Here is a 12,685-nt window from a genome sequence, read left to right on the forward strand (position 1 = left end):
GAGTGGGGTACTGTTGTGTTCCGCGGTCGTGGAACCCCCGACCGCGGCCCCCTACCTTAGCCACGGCGTTCCTGCGCATGGGAGCCCCGGGGAGGGCTCCAATCCTGGCCGTCGCCCCCGCACGGCCTCCCGAGCTGCTCACTGCAGGGGGAGCCATACTGCTCCCCTTTACGGCGTCCAGCGGCATCTCTCCTCGTGGGACAAAATCAAAGATGGCCACCGCCAACTTTAGGCTCGAGGCCGCGCCTCCTCATTAGCCTTAAAAGGACATGATCCCTTTAACTAGGCTCATCTGTTCCCTATGAGCTGGAGCAGAGGAAGTATAAAGAGAGACTTCCTCTGCTCATTCCTCGACTTGGCAACGTCCCCTAGCGCTGTCTAGTCTGCTTGCTTCGGTGAGTCTTCAAGCTTTGGATCCCGTTCCTGTTCTGTCTTGGTGTTCCTGGTTCCTGACTTCAGATTGGCTTACGGTGATTCTCTGGTTCCTGACTTCGGATTGGCTTCGGTGATTCTCCGGTTCCTGACTTCGGATTGGCAAGCAGTGATTCTCTGGTACATGACTTTGGACTGGTGAGCGACGACCCTCTGGCACTCGACCTAGGACTCCCTCAAGACTCCGTCTCCAAGGGCCCACCTAAGTCCCAGCGGCCCAGGTCCCTACGGGCTCCTCCTGGGGGGACCGCGGGCTTCCAGGGCGAAGCTCCAGTTGGCCTTTGCACCATTACCCTGACCTCCCTAGGTCCACCTAAGTCCCAGGTGGGTCCCTACGGGCTCCTCCCGGGGGACCGCAGACCACCAGTGGTGAAGACACAGTGCCTCATCTCGTCTCTTCATCGCCTCCATGTTCACCTCAGTCTCCAGTGCCAAGGGTCAGCTGGCCCTGCCTCCTGTTCTGCCTCGCCACCCGACAAGAGAGCCTACGGACCCTCCGAAAGGTATATCATCCTCTTGTCGGCCAAGGGTCCACAAGCCTGAGCATAACACTTAATTGATGCATTTCAAATAAATGTGTTCTGTATCCTTCATGGAGGCTCCAGATGTTGCTACTTTACTTGCAGTAACTTATGCTTTTAATATTTCTGAAATGTATTTCCTTAATATTTTTTAAAGTAAATCATACATTGGGTTACTTAATGATTATTCTTCTTGTGTGCACTCAGTCTTAATACATAATACCATGACTTTGCATATAAATGCCTGTTTCCACAATTCTCCATTATATCAATGCTTACATTTTGATTAGAGGCTTTTCTATTCTTGTTTCCTTTTCATGCAACATAAAGCTGCATGCAGCACACAGAATTAAAGCTATGACACAGCTTACGTACATAGACACAAATCACAGAGGCACAAGCAGCAGCCACATCAGCTGGACCACTAGCACATAGAAATAAAACACCATAACACAACACCTGCCGCATCAGCTTTCCAAACAAACATTTTCAGTCACAAATAAGCAGCTGTGTTACATATTAAGAAGTAGATATTCAGACAACAGTAGCTGGCTAAGGCCTGGGTTTATCAAAATGCACTAAATATCACATGTGATAGGAAAAGGGGTGTGTTTTATGGTAATAGGCAGTTTGTTGCAATAATACCTATGTGAATGCTATCCTTTTTTGCACTTTGTGATAAGTGCCAGAATTGTTGTATTTCCTATATACAACCCAGGTAGAGAGTCCATCAAGCTAAGTTGTGAGAACATTGCCCAAAGCTCATCTTTGGGTGAGTTTCTTCACTCCGAAGGTCATCAAATCTTCACAAGCGAGCACTGTTCTGTTTGTACGTCTCACTTTGAACATCAAAGTGACCCCTAACCCCTACACTAATACCTAAACCTCACCTCAAGTTACTAGGTGGGCCTCCCATAGAGATATAAATACCTATCTAGTGTGAGGGCATTATGGCTAGTATCTCCCTCTCCCTCTCTCTCTCTCTCTCTTAATCACACTGGTCTGTGTGATTAAGAGAGAGAGCCTTGGCCAAAATTCCTGCCCCTTTTTCTCATTTGCATCACACCAAATGTTATGGTGCTTTCGCACGCATTAATAGCACTTTGATAAATGACCCCCTAAGTAAGTTTGCTGGATAAGACTTATCCAGCAAACTTAGCTAAGATATTCAGTAATGCATCCATGAGGCTGAATATACCAGGATAAGTTTAAAGTTAGCCAGATAAAAATTGTCCATTTAAAATTGCTCAACAGCAAGTCTAAAGTTAGCTGGATAAGTTGAATATCACCACTTATCTGGTTAAGTTACCGGGAAAAGTAACTCCTCCCAGTTTTGTCCCCAGAAAGCCTCTTTTCTATCTGGCTAGACTTTAGCCAGATAATGACTTTTTCAGCTAAAATCTAGCCAGATAAGAGGTTGACTATATCAAAACTTGCCATTTACATGGATAACTTTAAGGTGATCCATCTAAATGGCTTTTGAATATAACTCCATCCCAGTATGTGTGGCCTGCATGTGTGGGGCCATAAAATTAATTGTAAGTTCTTTGGGGAAGGAACCCTGACTAGCACTTTTCTTTTTCTCCTTTCTCAGAGTGTGGATCCTTTGGCTTGGGAGGAAAGGTTTCCTTTCAGGTCCCAGTGCAGAGGTGGCTAACTTCCTCTTGGTTATCCTTCTTCCTGTGTGCTGTGTGCCCCAATAAAGCTGCTGGATACACTGGGCTAGTGTCCAAACTTAAATTTAGTGTATAAGATAAGTGGCACAATAAATAAGGTTCCAGCACCACAGTCTTTTCTCTTCTCAATTACAACTTTTGCCTCTATCTGTGCAGGAATCTTTCACAGTGCAAGGGATCCTACCACCCTCCTGGGGTAGGTAAGATGGAGGTCTCGATAGGCAGAGCAACCTTTAAGCTGGGCAGGAAAACCCCTTTCACGGATGGCCAAAAATTCTCAGAGAGTAAACTTTCTCTATCCCCAGGGGCTGACATTTCCGGATTGGTGTTCTCTTCCTATCTTTGGATTTATCTCAGTCTCTGACTTTCATTCAGAACCCCATTGGGAAGGATCCCTGGAAGCAGGTTTCTTACCCTGCTTCTATGCAGGCAGGAAGGGACAGCCAAAAATCTTCCTCTTGAATGGTTTAACATAATGTCCCTTTTTCCTTAACAGAATGTAACACTGGAATTACTCCTCTCAACAGGTCACCACCCCAGGGGCAAGTCTTCTCTATCCCTGGGTGTCCCAGACAAAGGGGTCCCCATGCTCTGAATCCAAGAAAGACCGAGGTATCTCCAACCACAAAAAGCTTAAAATCCTGAAAAAACCTGGAGGAGTATCCAAACCAGCTAGGGAGTAGACTGGCAAGACCACCCTCCCAACCGTGGTCAGGAATCCCAGGCTGGGTTAGCCTGTGTTCTCTCTGACTGGGCCTGAAAAGTTCAGCTCTCCAAAAATTATACACGACTGCCTCCATAGTCTTAGGAGTGAGCTGTTATAAAACATCCCAGAGGGCCAACCTTTCCCAGGCCCCTCAAAGGGAGGCACTGAATTTGAATGGGTCCTCCCCCCATTCACAAACCTATTCCACCTAGTGCTCCTTAGGTCCAGAGTACTGGACCTAAGGAGTACCTGATATAGCTGAAGCTAATAATATGGATTGCGAGGATGTTATCCTAACTTAAGGTGAGGTGTGGACTGGTGAAGTACTAAAGAAATGTAAGTGAATATGTCCACAGTAATAGGAATGAGGAGTATGGTAGTGCTTCTTGTTTTAGGATCTTTATGCCACTGGTTGATAATTGTCTGATAACCTTAAAGTTGTATCTTCACTGTGAAGGCCTATGAACTCTAAATATCTTAGTAATCTTGTCTATCCTTCATTATCTATCTTTTGCTATCTTGTACAAATCATTATGCTGGTTACTCAGAATTAAAAGTTGAATTGCTTTTGGAATATAGCTTGGCATGGACGTTATTTGGGATGAATATTAATTTCCAGCACATACTTTAGAGACTGGCACAGGAGCTACCCAAGTGGAGGGTTTCTCTGTTTCCAGCCCAAATAAAGGCAGGAGGGTAGAGGATTTTTTTTTGGGTGCAGGTCCATTATACCATCTGTTTGACCCAAACTCCATTTGAACCCTAACCCAAGAGACCAGCATTCGGCTCACACAGATACTGAATCCGCTCTTTGTATTTTATGTGCCCCAGCCAGGGGACTACAATTATTATCCCCTTCTCAAAAGATCTAACACAAAATTATGGAAACAAGGAAGAAGGAGAGGGATGGAAGAAAAGAAAGCATAACAATAAATTGCTAAAAGAAAAAGAGAGAACAATGGAGGAATAGAACAATCTAAATCAGAAAAAGGAAAAGGATGGGGGATACCAAAGAGGGAGAGAAAATGAAAAAGGAATAAAGGCAGGACCCGCGAATTAGAAACAAAGAGAATTCTGCTCAAGGAGTGATGGGGGGCTTAGCAGTTAGGATTCAAGGTAATAATGATACCAGGTTTCATTACTTTTGATTATGAGGAAGTCTTAAGTTGGCTTGGAATAATGAAAAATGAGTGCATTGAAAGTTTTGAGAGAGTTGCAGTAGCAACAACGTGTGACGTAAACGCTGGCTTGGGTCTCATTTGCAAAAGTGTTGTATTAGCTGTGGGTCGTGTATAAAGCTGTAACAGAAATTGCTATGCAACGGCGTGTTAAAAGTTCCAGGAATGCCGGTTGTGGGAAGTGTATTGAAGATGTAAAAATATTGTGTCTGCAGTGGGGAGTGCAAAAGCTGTGAAAATAATTGTTTCCTGAGATAAATAAAGTGTATTTACTTTTTTTTCCTTGAGTGTCACCAGGTCAGCAGTGTTTGTGTTTGCCTAGTGCAAAAATGTTGCTTATATAAGATTAGACAGTGCTGGGGAGGAGCAAGCAGTCATGGAGCATTCAGGAGAGAAGCCACATTCAGGAGTTTAGGTAGGTGTTAACATCCAACATTTCCCGAGTAGCGTTCTCTGAATTGTTCCTTCTTGCAGGCACAGGACTTCAGAAGCAGGCTGAGCTCCAGGGTCTTAATGCACGAATAAAGACAATGGTGTGGGGAAGAGGTACAAGAGAAGGTTGAATACTCATAATCTTCTATGTTGTGAAGAATAGTATTTGTTTTATATGTGATATTCAAAAGGTTGCAAACATTTCAGTTGTTGAATAAAGTTTGAGAAAACTGTGGTTTGGAATCCAGCCTTGAATTCCTCTGACTTATTTATCTTAAAAGACTTTGCCTTCCCTCTCTGTCCCTGGAAGACTGCTTGGGTGTTTTCTTTGAGAGGACCCAGCCGGAAGAAGTGAAACAATTTTTCTCTACCAGTCTTTACTCTGGATAACATCTTACAGTGACTTACTCCCTACCAACAGAAACTCTATTACTTACTATTACCAATGTACAACTGAAGCAGGAGAGTCATTACCCCAAAGTGTCCAGTTGGTTAGATAGGCATTGTACAGGTTATAGATTTGAAATCTCAAAATCTTCACTTCTCATCGAACAAGAACAGTTTCAATAACTCTCCCAGATAAGTACCTAATATCTATAATATTCAACCAATAACTGCCCTTCACATTTTCTGCAGTGTTTGCAAAAGTACATGGACTATTAGGTAAACCCAAGAATTTGACAATTTTATAGTTCTCCTTCTCCTTTGCCTCCAGATGAAATCAGTGTTATCAATCCAGGCCTAAGTTAGCCAGATAAGTCTTATACAGAAAACTTAGCTAAGATATTCAGTGATGCAGCCATGAGGCTGAATATACCAGGATAAGTTTAAAGTTAGCCAGATAAAATAACTGGCTAACTTCAGACCTGCTCAACAGCAAGTCTAAAGTTAGCTGGATAAGTTTGAATATCGCCACTTATCTGGTTAAGTTACCAGGAAAAGTGACTCCTCCCAGGTTTGTCCCCAGAAAGCCTCTTTTGTATCTGGCTAGACTTTAGCCAGATAATTATTTTTTTGAAAAGCAATATGAATTAAAATTAAGATGATTTCCTTGGGGAAAATAGTTACTTACTACTTGGTTTTCTTTCCAGTTCCAGTAAGTAACTATTTTCCCTAAGGAAATCATTGTGTTTCTTAATTTTAGGATTCTCATATATTATTGATGGGCCCAATATGTGCTACAAGATTAAGAATTAGCTGTAATAAAGCCTTTTTGGGTTGCTGTGACCATGTCTAGGCCATGAACTACGTGATGTTTCCTTTGCTTCTGGAGGGGTCTGGAGGAACCCAGATAGCCAGAAGAACAGTTCTGACATGTTGGGGACAGGATCCCTGGAGTATTTAGTTTTGTAAATCTCTAAGAGGTAGATATTCATGTAACCAAGAGCCTTCCCTCTCTTCGTGCTTCCTTTTCACCCCTTTCCTATGTATTCTATCCTCATTCTCTCCTCCTCTTCTGCATCTTTCTCCAGTGCTCTTTTATCCCCAGCCCTTTCTTCTTCCCCTTCATCTTGTGCTTTCTCTCCCACTTCTCTTGCTGCATCCTCTTCTCTTATTTATTTTACTTATTTCTCCAACTTCCTTCTAGGCTCTCTGTTTTCTGCCTTCCTCTGTGTCTACCTCCTACACTCTCATCCCTTGCCCTCCTTCCCCCTTGTTAGTCCTCCTGAGATTGTTCTCTTCTACTCCTTCCTCCAGTACTTTCTCCTGTCCCCTAGTCACTCTTGTGTTCTCACCCCTATATTCTTGCATTCAGCTCTCCTTCTCCCGTCTAAAAATGTTCTGTACTCCTGTCTTCCCCCTTACGGTCCCCCTTACTTGCTGTCTTCCATCTCCTGGTAATGGTAGCTTTGCAGGGAAGGGAGAAAGAGGATCATTAGCCAGCTCTTCCTGTCCCCACAGCATGTGGCTTTCACAGAAATTGGATGGACATGGACCGGCCCTCTCTTGCCTTCAAGTCCCTGCATGAACTTTTCAGGGGAGAAGAAGGAGGAAAGTTTTTCTAGGCTGGGTGGGCAAAAACCAGCCAGAAGTGGCAGAGGAAATGGTTGCAGCAGTAAGAGTGACAAATCTTTGAGGGAGGCTGTAGGGAGGTGGAAGATCAGTTTACTAGTGGTAGTGGGGGAGAGCCAGAGGATTGGCAGCCATCTCTCCCTCTCCTACTTGGAGGAGGTGGAGGGGTGCACAGAATCAGTTGCTGGATACAGCCCTTTATGGGGAGAGGTGGAGGAACTGCATTTTCCTCTCCCCCCTCCCCTCTAGTAACAACAGAGATAGTTTATTGAAAGGCGCAGAGGATTAGCTGCCTGAGGCAGCTCCTTGGTTGGAGGGGCAGAGGATCAGCAGCAGTCCCTCCTTATTTTTCTCGAGTGGTAACAAAGGCAGATGTTCAGGGGAAGATGCAGAAAGACAGAAGATTACCTGCAAGAGCAGGGGTGGGCAATTCCGGTCCTCGAGGGCCACAAACCAGTCTGGTTTTCAGGATATCCCTAATGAATATGCATGAGAGAGATTTGCATGTACTCTGCCTCAGTTGTATGCAAATCTATGTCATGCATATTCATTAGGATTTCCTAAAACCTGGACAGGTTTGTGGTCCTCGAGGACTGGAATTGCCACCCCTGTGTAGAGGCACTTTTTTTTTTTTTTTTTTGGCAGGCTGCCATCCTTCCCTCCAATGTTAACAGAGGCAGTTCTTAGGGACATGGTAAAGGGAGTCACAGCAATTGTCAATGAAGAAAGAAAGTATCTAAATAAAGACAACCAAAGCTGCAAATCAAAATGTATTTAATGTTGTTATCCTAGAAATTCTAATCTACAATGTATAATTTGAATTCTTTTTTTTTATTTAGAAAACTGTACATGTCATTCACCAATAATAATTATAGAAGCAGAAGGTCCATCAGGTTAAATAGACTCCAACATTACAGTAGTTAGTTTAACTTAAATCCTTGTAACAGTTTCATGAAAAATGTATGAATGCATAGTTGTTTTAGTAAAAATATGTAATAAAATCACAATCATACTAATTATTTATGGTAAGTGTATCTTCCTCGGCTAGTGACAGCTCTGTGATATTTTCATTTGTGCCAGCCTTCATTCTGAAGTTAAAGGAACCGTACAGTTTTGCAGATTCTTTGGAGTTTGAAAATCTGTTCCTCCTGTATAGCTCTCCTTTCCACATAGATACCATTAATAGAGTAGATAAGCACTACCCCACCCAGGGTTAAAGACACAGTCCAGCAGATCACACATCTATCCAAATGGCTCCAGTAGCACTTTCTTTGCAGGTGTTCCATTCTCCTTGCTGATATACTGTTTGGATCTACATTCACATCCTCTTGGTATTACATAGAAAGAATAACTAGTACGATCCCTGTTACCAGAAAGTTACTGCACTAATAAACCCATAATCTACAGATTTGCCAGAAGCTTCAGATATAGTTTCATCATCAGAAATCATGAGGATCGTGTGTCCCTTCTAGCTGAATTTCTCTATAGGAGCCATCATGGGGAGGTACCTGGCAGCTTCTGATAGAAAGTGGGGGACTTACAAGTCCACATTGACATTTTCATCTAAGTAAGTGAAGGTGGTCTCCAATTCCTCAGCACAGCAGACTTTCTTCTTTCCTTTAAGTAACCATGCTGGATAGATTTGATGTCTGAGACTTCAAAGGGGGGAGGCAGTGGAACTGAGTTGTGGAGATCATCACTAGGGGCTACCCAATGTGAGGATATACATTGACTTTCATGGCAAAAGGCTGTTCCAGATGTTGCAAACTTTTCTCATCATGTTCATAGCAATTATTTAAACTCAGTCCACGTTGTTGCATACATCAGGTTTCCCATCATCTTTACTGATATGAAGAAGCTCCATAACAAGCCATTTAAAATATATTCAGTCAGTAATGCCAAATTAAGTCATCCTCTAGGTACTCTGGTTAAAACATAACAAAAACAAAATAAAGCATAGTACTTTTTACTCACAATATAACAGCAATCAGTAGGATCAATAAACATGAGACCAGATCGTTTACAGATACAACCAAAATAATTTAGAATGAGATTAAATATCAAGTATCTTTATACGTAAGCATGGAAATATTCAATGATATTAAACATAATTTATGAGTGGTGAATATTAGGAGATGTGAATTGTGTCCTCGATCGTCTTAACGATCGATTTCGGCTGGGAGGGGAGGGAATCGTATCGTCGCCGTTTGGGGTGTTTAGAGTTATCGTGAAAATCGTTAAATCGTGAACTGGCACACTAAAACCCCCTAAAACCCACCCCTGACCCTTTAAATTAAATCCCCCACCCTCCCGAACCCCCCCCCCAATGCCTTAAATTACCTGGGGGTCCAGCGGCGGTCCGTAGCTAAATCGGGGGAAGGGGGAGGGCAGGAAAACCGGCCACACTAAAACACCCTAAAACCCACCCCCCGACCCTTTAAATTAAATCCCCCACCCTCCCGAACCCCCCCCCCAAATGCCTTAAATTACCTGGGGTCCAGCAGCGGTCCGGAACGGTCTCCTGCAATTGAATCGTGTTGTCTTCAGCCATTTTGTCTTCAGAATGGCGGCAGCCATCTGCGCCGCCATTTTGCAAAATGGCGGCGCAAATGGCGGGCGGCCATAGACCAACACGTTCAGCCGGGGGTTCAGCGGGGGTTCAGGACCCCGCTGAACGACCTCCTGCAGTCGATCTTCCTGCCGGCGCCATTTTCCGTACGGAAAACGATTCGCGGCAGGAGATCGCTCCCGGACCCCCGCTGGACCACCAGGGACTTTTGGCCAGCTTGGGGGGCCCTCCTGACCCCCACAAGACTTGACAAAAGTCCAGCGGGGGTCCGGGAACGACCTCCTGCAGTCGAATCGTGTTGGTCTATGGCCGCCGCCATTTTGTGCCGCCATTTTGCAAAATGGCGGCGCAGAATGGCGCCGGCTGAAGACAACACGATTCAATTGCAGGAGACCGTTCCGGACCGCCGCTGGACCCCAGGTAATTTAAGGCATTTGGGGGGGGTTCGGGAGGGTGGGGGATTTAATTTAAAGGGTCGGGGGTGGGTTTTAGGGTGTTTTAGTCTGCCGGTTTTCCTGCCCTCCCCCTTCCCCCGATTTACAATTTTTTGACGATAAATCGGAGGAATTGTTATTGTATCGTGGCCCTAACGATTTTTGACGATTTAAAATATATCGGACGATATTTTAAATCGTCAAAAAACGATTCACATCCCTAGTGAATATAGAGTGTGGGGGGAGAGGGAAGATGGGAAAGGAAAGGAATATTCTTGTTTCACATGTACAGTTGAAGGAGAAAGTTTAGGCACCCCTGGTCAAAATTTATATTTTAATTAATATTTAAGTGAACAGAAGTTGAGATAACCTCTGTGCTGCAATTTTTAATGCAAGACTACTATATTTATTTGCTGATTTTAATAGATTGAAAATAATAAAACTATGAATATGGAATGTGCTAAAGTTTGGACAACTTTTAAAAATGTGTATGCTGCTTTGGCCAGACTTTGTCTGATTTAGAGGATTATAAGAATTGCAAAATAAAAAAGCAAACACAAAAACAAATAAATAAATACATTAAATGATGGCTTTGGTGATGAGGTCAAAAAAAATATTTCATTCTAATAACTTTCCCATGCAGATCATTTTGTTTGCAGCATAGTGTTATGGACCTGTAGAGAGCTACTCCAGTGTCAGCTAAACTTTTCAGCTGGTCATTTACAGTGATCTGTGGGTACTGTTTTGCAAATTTGACCAGTTTTTGAGCAGTTCTACCAGAGATTTTTCTTGGTCTTCCAGACCTTGCTTTAATTTCAAAAGTTACATATAACTTCCATTTTCTAACAATGCTTCTGACAGTTGAAATTGCTAACTGGAAACAGAGATTTGTTATAGCCTTCCCCTGCTTTGTAAGAGTTAATTATCTTCTGTTTCAAATGCTTGAATGGGTGCTACTAAGAGGTAGAGCAAATAATAGATATGACAGCATGCAAAAAAAAAATCAAAATCCTTGAATAATCCTGTGATATTGCCATTTTCCCCAGATTTCCATGTTGTTATTATTGTAAACTATGATTAAGCTCTGATAAACTTATTCTACAACAATAATCTCCAGATTATGTGCAGGGTTGAGGATCAAAAATTATGATTTGTGGGCTCATATCTAATGAACATTCAGTCACAACATAACTACATTGTAAGGGAAAAGAACAGAGGCCTAGATTCATCAAAATGCTATAAATATAGTGGAAATAGTGCCCACAATAAAAAAAAAAATGGGCATAGTTAGGCAAATTGTAGAGTTACCATATCATATAGATAATGTTATCATTTGTTTTTAACACATGTGTGTGTGTGTGTATATGGGAGATAGAAACTCTGTACAGAGACAATCTTCCATGCAATCAATATATATATATATATATACACCTCTGAAAGAGGGGACACTTTCAACTCAGAGAGGGAGGGGTTTGGAGGGGTTTATTTATAGAGTCAGATGATCAAAGTGACTATCATAATAGGGTTTAAAAGAGGTATGGACTAGTTCCTGGAAGAAAAGTCCATAATAAATTATTAGCCAGGTAGACTAAAAAAAAGTATTGCTATCTCTGGGAGTGTGCCATTGAATTAGATCAACTTTATGGGATTTGTAACCTGGACTGATCTCTGTCGGAGACAAAATGCTGGATTCGAGGGACCTTGGTCTGACCTAGCATGGCAATTCTTATGTTCTTACATTCTAGCCAAGAACAAGAAAGATGTCAAGCAGGAACACTTAAAGCAAAAACCAGAAGATGAGGAAGTAGGACCAACCTTTGGAAACTAACTGACAAAAAGCCTAAATATAAATACATGCCTATGCAAGAAACAAGATGGCTGCTAGGAAGAAGTGAAGAATACAGGGATAGGAGGACTGAATAATAGAGATGTGTATCGTGTGATCGATCGTCTTAACGATCGATTTCGGCTGGGGGGGGAGGGAATCGGATCGTCACGGTTTTGTTTTTTAAAATATCGTGTAAATCGGGGGAGGGCGGGAAAACCGGCACACTAAAACATCCCTAAAACCCCCCCCCCCCGACCCTTTAAAATAAATCCCCCACCCTCCCGAACCCCCCCAAAATGTCTTAAATTACCTGGGGTCCAGTGGGGGGGTCCCGTTGTGATCTTCCACTCTCGGGCCATGAGTGCGTTGATAGAAAATGTCTCCGGCGCCATTTTGGTTCCTGTCCCCGACGTCACGAGCGTAGAAGATCGCTCCCGGACCCCCGCTGGACCCCCAGGGACCTTTGGCCAGCTTGGGGGGGCCTCCTGACCCCCACAAGACTTGCCAAAAGTCCAGCAGGGGTCCGGGAATGACCTCCTGCACTCGAATCGTGTGTTGCCGTAATGAAAAAATGGCGCCGGCCATATTGCAAAATGGCGCCGGCCGTACGGCAACACGATTCGAGTGCAGGAGGTCGTTCCCGGACCCCCGCTGGACCCCCAGGGACTTTTGGCCAGCTTGGGGGGCCTCCTGACCCCCCACAAGCCTTGCCAAAAGTCCAGCGGGGGTCCGGGAACGACCTCCTGCACTCGAATCGTGTTGCCGTACGGCCGGCGCCATTTTGCAATATGGGCCAGCGCCATATGACAGGGCAAAGGTAGCGCCGGCACCATTTCTATCAACGGACCCGTGGCCCGAGAGTGGAAGATCACAATGGGACCCCCCCACTAGACCCC

At 43.8% G+C, this 12,685-nt stretch overlaps 1 pseudogene; it reads right to left on the reverse strand.

Annotated features, from left to right (window-relative positions):
- Positions 1-7,854: 7,854 nt before the first annotated feature.
- On the reverse strand, positions 7,855-8,687 carry LOC115083398 (annotated as a pseudogene).
- Positions 8,688-12,685: the final 3,998 nt, after the last annotated feature.

This window comes from Rhinatrema bivittatum, chromosome 2 (assembly GCF_901001135.1).
Source record: "Rhinatrema bivittatum chromosome 2, aRhiBiv1.1, whole genome shotgun sequence".
Classification (NCBI taxonomy): Eukaryota; Metazoa; Chordata; class Amphibia; order Gymnophiona; family Rhinatrematidae; genus Rhinatrema; species Rhinatrema bivittatum.